The 11,331-nt window shown below is 31.7% G+C and overlaps 1 long non-coding RNA gene across 1 annotated transcript; it reads right to left on the bottom strand.

Annotated features, from left to right (window-relative positions):
* Nucleotides 1-437: 437 nt before the first annotated feature.
* LOC139526063 (uncharacterized) lies at nucleotides 438-2,964 on the bottom strand. The gene is made up of 3 exons (XR_011665111.1): nucleotides 2,838-2,964; nucleotides 2,032-2,142; nucleotides 438-593 (listed from the first exon to the last, which is right to left on the bottom strand). It is a non-coding gene; the product is annotated as an uncharacterized lncRNA (long non-coding RNA).
* Nucleotides 2,965-11,331: the final 8,367 nt, after the last annotated feature.

Raw genomic sequence — 11,331 nt, 5'->3', positions numbered from 1 at the left:
ACCAATAAATAAACAAGATCTGCTTTATTTCCTTTCCAGTGTATCTGAGATCAACCTATAATTTATAATGATGCATGCTTCTTATTTGTTACTTTCTGTGTCTGGTTTTGCATACTTTTTTATAATTCGTTGCTGGTTTTTTTAAGATGACGACTTTAACTACAATAACCTAGTTTTCTCGACTTTTAATTTTAATTTTGAATTTAGGTTTGATTATTCTGTTTTTATTTGTATAAAACAATTTTTAAAGAAAGCAAAATACGGCAAAAAGAAATATAACATGTGTTGGCAAACAAGTCTTCTATCAATGTTTAGAATCCCCAAAACATACATGAATACAATTATATAACTTAAAAGCATGTTTTAAATATTTTAATAATCATTTGAATATGTATATACCTGCACAAAGTCATAAGGCAGACCGATTCTGTTTGTTCCCTCCTCTAAATGAAAGTAAGTGAAGTTCAGCATTACTTTTAAACCTTCTGCAACTGTGATATTGTAATAACAATTTTGATCAATACAATACTTAGAAGGATAGTTCGGTGACGTGAAACTTCCAACTGGTCCATTAAATATTCCACCACATGTAACTGTCATAGTAAATAAGTCAGATGTTTATTAGTAGAATTCTTGCATCGAAATAGATGGTTGTTTTTAAAAGATAAGGGACTACTTTTAATCTTATGAAAGCATTGGAACCAATTGGATCATCTTTCAATTTTTATGAAAACCAATTTTTGAAGTTATAGCATGTTGAATACCAAATTTTATATGTGTAACGTTGTTACCGTTTTCTTTTAAACAAAAATCTAATTTTAAAGAAAAAAATGAAATGTGGTCAACAGCTTGTAATAATAGTGTATCTAACAGAGAAAAAACTTATCAATACAAAACAAGCTTTTTAACTCTTACTCGTTAATCTTGAACATAAAATTAAACAATGGAATAAAAAGATTGTTTCGAGGCTTTATTAAACCTTTCAGTGTGTTTTGTTATAACTGTTGGTCTTGTCTTCGTTGCATCGGTATCCACCCAACAGCTGATCCTACCTTCACAAACTTCCCGTATAAGTAAGATAATTGTGAACCTAATGTGTACTGTTATATTCCTCTGATCAAGTGAGGGGTTTTAATGGTTATATCTGTCCTGTTTGGACTTTAATTTGTTTGTTTTAGATTGTTCGAAATATTTTCAGTGAAATCTACGGAAGAGCCTCTCGTACGCGTGCTAATTTAATTCAATGTGTTAGTGCCTTCACCAAACAAGCCTGTTTGGTTTGCATCGCAATCAGCATTAAATATTGTTGCATTACCATTGCATCAAATTGACTCGTACCTTTAAATTAACATGATTAAGGGATTCATATGAAATGATTCTAGCCTTGTTCAAATATAATATTATTGAGGTTTTTTTATTGATGTAACGGCTTTTTCTAGACGGTAAATTTTTATTGAAGAAGAAAGCACTGTGCACGATCTTTGGCAAGAACACTGACAATTATAACCACGGAAGACGTAACACATGCGGGTTCGAAATCATGACCTCAGTGTTAAGAGACAATATTTATCTCATTCTTACTCGATTTATCCTTTTCCTGACCCGTTCATTATTCTTAAATAATCGACTTGTCAATCTTAGTTATTCACTGGTCTGAATTTGATTATGACGTCCTATTAACTTGCTCTCCTCTGAAATGTCTATCGTGACGTCATGAAAAATGACGACAATGCCTCATGACGTTACATAGATAGAACGCAGCTTTTTGTAGGTAGTTCATGTGAGAAACAGATTCCATCATCAAACCTTGTACAGTACGATATGTATCCACTCTCGAAAGTTAAAATTTACCATTAAATCACTCGTCGAGCCTCGCTTTTAAAATAAAACAAAACATATCTGTCTTGTATCACATTCGATGCAATGGTAGAATCTATATTTATACAATAGGTTAAGTGTGATCAAAGTTTTTAGATTAAATGATCAAACGTGTGGTGTTTTTTTTAAGTTATAATTAATACGAGAACTTACGACAACAGGGCTTACAACATTCATCACTTCCGGAACAATTTCCAGTGATGTCCTCATACTCATTATCGGAAGGACAAATGCTATGAAATTTACAGTTGCAATCTACTTGAGCTGTAAAAGAATATGAAATGTGTTTTGGTATTAATTAACAGGTCTTTAACTTGTTATGTTTGTCTATCTTTTCACTACTCAAATAAAGGCAACAGCAAAATACCGCTGTTCAAAATTCATAAATCGATTAAGAAAAAAATTTCCGGGTTACTAAGGAAAACTCAGGGAAAGACATCAAATATTAAAGGAGAACTACGACACAACATAAACACAACACTAAAATGTAACACACACAGAAATGAACTATAATATAACAATAGGCATTTTCCTGAATTGGTACAGGACATTTAAATAAAACAAATGGTATGTTGAACCTGGTTTTGAGGCTAGTCAAACCTCGCGCTTGTTTTTAAATAGCAAGCATATATGCTCTGTGTTGAAGGCCGTACCTTGACTGTTAATAGTTTTTCTTTATTAATTTGTTACGTGGATGGAGATTTGACTCATTGACACTCATATCTTATCCTCCTACGTCTATATAAGAAGTAACAATCCTGAAATTTTCTGATAATTTCTTATTAAAAAAAGTAAACAAATCGTCAAAACAGAACTAGTAGTTGTGACACACATTTTACTTACCTAGATGTATACACTATGGAAGTGACATGTTAATTACATTTTCTGGCACATTGTTTGATTCAAAAAGTTAAAGCGACCTACTAAACTATACAACGGGTAAGATATTTGTTACATACCAATGCATGTAGGCGGCTCACAACATCTGTTTGTATTGCAAAAAGGGCCTATGCCTGTATCTTGTTCATTAACATCACACACAGGTTTAATATCCCCGTTTTTAGCTTTACACTGGGCATACTGAAGCGTGTCTTAAAATAGATAAGAAAGACAAGACAATGGTCATAATATATTATAAATGAGTTGCACTAATTCTAGGATTTCACGCAAAGACAAGTATCATTACAAATATCTAACATGTAGTCTTCATGAACTTTTTTTTTACATTTAAACCTAAAAATAATGTTAGTATAATTTATACCTTAAAAACACATCTGCGTTTGCTTTTATTTTCTTGTAAAGAAAAATCGAAGTTATTTTAATTTATTTTAGAAAATTACCAATTGTACAAATTCCTGACCATTATTGTTACTTCATGATAAAATGTTTATAAATTAAACGATGTTTGGACAGACGTGTATTACAAAGAATCCAAGTCATGAAAAATAACTAATATTCCAAAACAAAAGACAGATTTTCATGAAATAAATTAAAACTTGATATCTTTGAAGTTGTAGAAATTGCAAAGAAAAAGAAGAGCCATTAACGATGTAAAGGTCGTCAATAAACACCAAATTATCTAAATAAAAAAAAATCAATTTCTGTTGATCAATAAACATGATAAAGTACGACCAAAAAATATTATGAACAGTGGATTTTTTCTTTATTGATGGTAACAATGTTAATGAATGAAGGTAAATATACGTTGACCTTAATCCGATCTCTATATTTGACGTGTTGTTGAATAAGTTTTTTTCGTGATTTTGCTAAAGTCTACATACCACTTATAGAAAAGAAGTAATTCGTTCGACATTTCGCACTGTATCCCTTAGTCTACAAAACTGTTTTTCGTTTCAATCAACAAATCACAATCAATCAACAGTAATATGTAGGCGGCAATCAACTTATATCACTATTGCAGCATGAACCTGTATAACATTTGTACGTACCAATACATGTAGGCGACTGGCAACATCTATTACTATTGCGGCAACATGAACCTGTGTCTTCTTCATCAACAGCACACGTTTGTTTACATATTCCACCTCCAGCTTTGCATTGACGTGTATCTAGATATGCAATTGATACAAATATAATTTCTATTTTTTTTATAATCCTTGATTTAATTATAGAAAATATAGAAAAAAATACTGTTATTCTTAATTGTACACTGTGTCTACATTCCTATGGAATGGTTAACTGTTAGTTATAACACAATGTCATTTTTAACTTATTATGTCTTTTAATTTTGTTCAATATAATGGATGCATGTGTGACTGTTATCGAAGCAAATAAGCAATAAATCCAAGTTAAATCGATCATGTTTTACTGTTTCAAATCAGGAATATGACAGTTGATATCAATCGTTTGATGTTGTTGATCTTTTCTTTTTAACATTTCCTGAACAACTTGTTTTTAGAAATTTGAACCAGTCAATCTATATTTTTTATTATTTATTTATATGCTAGTTTTAATTTTATAGCTGTTGATATGCACAATAAGATCAAACAGAAATTGATTGATTTTAGAAAATACGAAAAGTATATATTAGAAAATATACTCGTTTACTGACTATTTAAAATTTAAAAAAATCAAGTAGGCCTGACTACTTGTTATCATAGGTTGTTAAAAAACAGATCAAACTAAACAAATTCGTATAAAATTAGATTGAAAAATACGTATCTAAATGCTGTCATTTGTATTAAAAACCAGACTGTAATCAACTCGAAAAAACTAAAACAAAAAAAAGTTAAACTTTATTTTACATACATAATTGTACTTTGATTCTGCATTAATGTATAACACCACATCAAAAATTTGAAGAAAACAATAAGACAACAGAAAATTCTTGTCCCTTGTATTAAAAAAATTAATATATTTTCAAATAACGATAAAGATGTCTTACTTTTAACTTTAAGAATTGTCACTGTTGCAGCACAAACAATTAAAATGGCAAGTACAAATACAAATTTCATCTTGGTGTTCTGTTCAGAACATGTAAATTGTAAGTAATGTAATTATGAATGTATATATATATATATATATATGTATACGTAGTATTGATCGCGAGTTTGTCCTATTATAAACGAACACGTTTTACCACGTTGAAAGCTTTATTTTGATTCATTGTTTCATATGTAGAGAAAAAGTAACCACGAATTGTATTCAGACACTTTTAAAGATTGCTATAGAATTACTAATCGAAGAATTCAAGTAGAGGAAAATATTCAACGTGTGACCTAACACCACATTAATTCACGAATGCGCGTAGCGAATGAGTTAATTATCAGTGTTGTGCGGTCACGAGTTGAATATTTTTTGATATTTGCATTCTTTATTAAGTTATTAATTAGCTTAATAGACTTATTAAGAAGGGATATAATTACGATACTGTTGTCAAGTCATTAAAGATTGCATATTTTGGCGTTAATATTGAGTCACTGATAAGGTCTTTGCATCGGAACTAAACACATTTATTCTAAAAACAGTTGTTGGCATGACACGGGTTATGTTCTTCTCATATATGTTATGATGGTATGATACTAAACCCCTAACGGGAAGGATTGTGCCTGATGTTCATATGATGAAATCATAATCTTTCAGTCAGTTTAATTGAAGTCTGGAGCTGGCATGTCAGTTAACTGCTAGTAGTCTGTTGTTATTTATGTATTATTGTCATTTTGTTTATTTTCTTTGGTTACATCTTCTGACATCAGACTCGGACTTCTCTTGAACTGAATTTTAATGTGCGTATTGTTATGCGTTTACTTTTCTACATTGGTTAGAGGTATAGGGGGAGGGTTGAGATCTCACAAACATGTTTAACCCCGCCGCATTTTTGCTCCTGTCCCAAGTCAGGAGCCTCTGGCCTTTGTTAGTCTTGTATTATTTTAATTTTAGTTTCTTGTGTACAATTTGGAAATTAGTATGGCGTTCATTATCACTGGACTAGTATATATTTGTTTAGGGGCCAGCTGAAGGACGCCTCCGGGTGCGGGAATTTCTCGCTACATTGAAGACCTGTTGGTGACCCTCTGCTGTTGTTTTTTATTTGGTCGGGTTGTTGTCTCTTTGACACATTCCCCATTTCCATACTCAATTTTGTTTTATTATTTAATAAGTTATTCTCTTTATTACATTTGCAAATGTTTTTAAATTAATGTAAAATATGTAAGACAATAAATCTTTTTTCGACGCATTTGCAATTTGTTTTGATCCGCCGTTATCGACGTCTTGAGAACGCCTATTGTTGTATGACGTCAGAGAGTGAAATAACCATGATTGTTTCACATGTGAAATTATCGGTTTTTATTTTACTGGGAAATCAATGTAAATCATTGCAACAATTTAATAATAAAATTTAATCAAATAAAAAAATTGCAATGCACTGGAGAATACATAGATGTGCACTTTTACATAATATGTTCCTTACATCGTAACTTCAATCACCTTCCCTTTCATGGATGTGTCCTACCGAATAAGACTATTAGACCGGATTTGTTATCTTATAAGCAACACGATGGGTGCGACATGAAGAACAGGATCTGCTTACCCTTCCTTCCGGATCACATGCGATCACCCCTGGTTTGTGGTAGGGTTCGTGTTGTTTATTCTTTAGTTTTCTATTTTGTGTCATGTGTACTATTGTTTGTCTGTTTGTACTTTTCATTTTTGGCCATGGCGTTGTAAGTTTATTCTCGATTTATGAGTTTGACTGTCCCTCTATTTTTTTGCGACCCTCTTATACAGCTATACATAAGTGCATTACATAATATATTAATTAATTATCTGATCATTCTTTTCTTCTTAGATTTGTTCCACAAGAAAAATTCATCAATGGACTGTTGTACAGTGGTTTGTATTGGTCAAATAATCAATAAAACTATAAGTTTTAAACAAGCTAAGGTAATCTATTCTTGGGATAAGAAAATCCTTGGTTGTCGAAAATTTCAAAGAAATTTTTAAAAATGACCATATAAGAATTTTTTGAAAGTAATGTAATTTATTACTTATTGAGCGTCAAAAAATCTATATCCCCCTTTGCCTCATATTCTCATTAGGAAAAAAATCACACACCTAATTAAATGGGTATTTAAAAAGCTAAAATGTGATTACATATGTTAAAATTCTTTTATGTCATTTTTAGTAGCAATAAACAAAAGAACTATGTCAATGGGACATGTTTTGATACTATAACCGCCCTTCATGTTTTAACTAGATAGCATTTGTGTTCGCTTTGGAGATTCCATATATCATCAAGTTATTGGAATCCAAATAAGGGTCCTACCGTGCACAAGTCATCTGTGTTCGCTTTGGATCATCAAGTTAATGGAATTCAAATAAGGGTCTTACTGTGTAATTGTGGACGTGATTTTTTTGTATTGCTATGAGTCTCATTCCTGACGAAAATCAGCAAAGACCCATCGCAAAACATTTGCTACAAAAATGTAATGATTCTTTTGGATATTTTGATGATATACTGGTTGTCAATAATTACGATTTTAGTATGTATACTACAAAAATTATCCTGTTGAACTTACTTTAAATAAAGCTAATACACACAATGACCTCTGCTCTATCTTGATATTGATATCTATATCATTAACGGAATAAGCACTTTTTACAGTCAATGCCGAAAATATGAAATACATCGATTTAAATTATGTACACAATAAATAATTTTTGTGTACATAGTTTTCCGTGTCTACATTTGAATACGAGTACAATATAGAAAACCATCATGTTATATATTTAACTATTTTTTTTCAACAGATTCACAAGTTTTGCATTTTTAAACCGCGTGTGCATATATATTTTAATGTTTTTATTTTAATTCCTTACATATGAACAAGATACGTGTATTATTCATTCGTTTCAACGTTTTAAATTGTGAAGCATGTGACTTTAATAAGACTATACGCATTTAAAGTTTGAAACAAAAAACGATAGATACATGGAGGTCGTTTTGCTTGGGTGATTTACCTGTAAAAAGCTCGGGTCTCATCCATGTTTAAAACGAATTAATGCATGTTTGAAATAGTTTAACGGGGGCGTGGCCTACTAGTTTAACGCAACTAACCAGCAACTTGATTTCAATTGATTCACCGCAGAGAAATCTATTTGACTGGCGTTAAAATGAATTGATATGAATTGATATGAATTAAATATAATTTTTAATTTTTGTCAATCATTATCAAATAACGATCAATCTCATTTAAATAGCGTTAACACGTTTTTGTCCGTTCAAGTTAAATTCGGGTTACTAGTGAAAAAAAACACTAGTGTAAAACTATTTGAACAGGAAAAATAAAGGTCTAATGTAAAAAAAAACATGAAACCAGCAACACGTATGAACAATTCAACAAACGATAACTACTGAACGACAGATTCCTGACTAAGGACAGGTGCAAACAAATGCAGTTTGTCTAACGTTTATATACGTACCATAGACTCAATATAAAATATAAACACGATTTTGACACAATATTGTTAGCATTGTTTGAACAATTTAAACAGAAAGGTATTTATAAAAAAAGAAGTGGTATGATTGCAAATAAGTAAAATTTCCAGTACATACATACTAACTGGCACATCTATAGATAACCGTATGGCCTTTAACATTTAGCAAAGTTTATATGGCATAGTTAACAATAAAAGACGCCGACATGAAAAATGGAAAACAATTTTAACTATATAACTAACTGCTTAACCATGTTAACTTATTTTTAAAAAAAGAACGAAAAAAAATGTAAATACAACAACAACAAGATGTTGACACTATATTGTTAACATTACGATGTATACGATGTGAACGATGTAAACAGAAAGGTGTAGACACTACATATACAATATAAACACGATGTTGACACAATATTGTCAACATCGCGATGTATACGATGTGAACGATGTAAACAGAAAGGTATAGACTTTATATATATGAATACAATATAAACACGATGTTGACACGATATTGTCAACATCGCGATGTATATGGTGTGGACGATGTAAACAGAAAGGTATAGACTCTATATATACAATATAAACACGATGTTGACACAATATTGTCAATATCGCGATGTATACGATGTGAACGATGTAAACAGAAAGGTATAGACTTTATATATATAAATACAATATAAACACGATGTTGACACGATATTGTCAACATCGCGATGTATTCGATGTAAACAGAAAGGTATAAACTCTATATATACACGATGTTGACACAATATTGTCAACATCGCGATGTATACGATGTGAGCGATGTAAACAGAAAGGTATAGACTTTATGTATATACATATACAATATAAACACAATGTTGATACAATATTGTCAACATCGCGATGTATACGATGTGAACGATGTAAACAGAAAGGTATAAACTCTATATATACAATATAAATACGATGTTGACACAATATTGTCAACATCGCGATGTATACGATGTGAACGATGTAAACAGAAAAGTATAGACTCTATATATACAATATAAATACGATGTTTACACAATATTGTCAACATCGCGATGTATACGAATTGAACGATGTAAACAGAAAGGTATAGACTTTATATATATACATACGATATAAACACGATGTTGACACGATATTGTCAACATCGCGATGTATACGATGTGAACGATGTAAACAGAAAGGTATAGACTCTATATATACACGATGTTGACACAATATTGTCAACATCGCGATGTATACGATGTGACCGATGTAAACAGAAAGGTATAGACTTTATATATATATATATATATATATATATATATATATATATATGAGAGCCCAGGTGGTCGTGTGGTCTAGCGGGACGGCTGCAGTGCAGGCGATTTGGTGTCACGATATCACAGTAGCATGGGTTCGAATCCCGGCGAGGGAAGAACCAAAAATTTGCGAAAGCAAATTTACAGATCTAACATTGTTGGGTTGATGTTTAGACGAGTTGTATATATATATATATATATATATATATATATATATATATATATAACTATAACTATAGTTACATGCTACTGTGATATCGTGACACCAAATCGCCTGCACTGCAGCCGTCCCGCTAGACCACACGACCACCTGGGCTCTCAAAAAAAAGAGCTTTCGGTGGGCATGTGTTACCTTTCCACGTCAGTTTTAATCTAGCGGCGTACTACAGTACATGATATATAAGGCATGAAGATGTTATTGTTACAGATCAGCTAAATTATCTATAGTAAAGGATCCTACAAATTAATGTAAGATACAGTCACAGAAAATAATTATATTCATAAGTACGTCTGAGTCAGTGACAACCCTACAACAGATGTATCCATCGGATCGCCATCAATGATGGTGATACATGGCTGTGTACATAATGTATATACAACTCGTCTAAACATCAACCCAACAATGTTAGATCTGTAAATTTGCTTTCGCAAATTTTTGGTTCTTCCCTCGCCGGGATTCGAACCCATGCTACTGTGATATCGTGACACCAAATCGCCTGCACTGCAGCCGTCCCGCTAGACCACACGACCACCTGGGCTCTCAAAAAAAAGAGCTTTCGGTGGGCATGTGTTACCTTTCCACGTCAGTTTTAATCTAGCGGCGTACTACAGTACATGATATATAAAATGTACTACAGTACATGATATATATATATATATATATACAATATAAACAAGATGTTGACACGTTATTCAACATCGCGATGAATACGATGTGAACGATGTAAACAGAAAGCTATAGACTCTATATATATACAATATAAACACGATGTCGACACGATATTGTCAACATCCCGATGTATACGATGTGAACGATGTAAAACAGAAAGGTTTAGAACATATTGATAGGATACAATGTAAACACAATAACGACACTATAAAGTTGACATTGCGATGTTGACAATATCGACAAAACATCGTGCACTGGACATAGTTCAATCAAATGACAAAATTTAAAGCTCAAAAACATCAAACGAATGGACAACAGCTATCACATTCCCGACTTGGCACAGACATTTTCTTATGAGAAAAAGGTGGATTGAACCTGTTTTTATAGTGCCAAATGTCTTACTTATATGACAATCGCATTACATTCCATTATATTTACAACGATGCATGAACACAAAAGACATAGTAGGTAAAATTGTCAAAATAATGGTACAGCAGTCATCACTGTGTCACAATCTCAAATAGAACAAAAACAAACATTGAAGCACAAAAAGCATCTATCAAATTTCACATGCATTGCTTACTTATATATTTATTTTAAATCAACCCATAAAGGATTGAAATATTTGAAGTCCTATGACTATAGTGTAGAGTCGCGTGTTTGACATGAGAATGTAAACAGGAAGAAATATAAAATAGTTTTGTCGATCAAAGTATTTTCAAAATTATAATTTCTCACGGTGAATGGTGGTATACAGGGTCGAAAAATTAAAAGTTTTGTTAGAACTTATTT

This window comes from Mytilus edulis, chromosome 6 (genome assembly GCF_963676685.1).
Source record: "Mytilus edulis chromosome 6, xbMytEdul2.2, whole genome shotgun sequence".
Classification (NCBI taxonomy): domain Eukaryota; kingdom Metazoa; phylum Mollusca; class Bivalvia; order Mytilida; family Mytilidae; genus Mytilus; species Mytilus edulis.
This window is presented reverse-complemented; position numbering and strand designations above follow the sequence as displayed.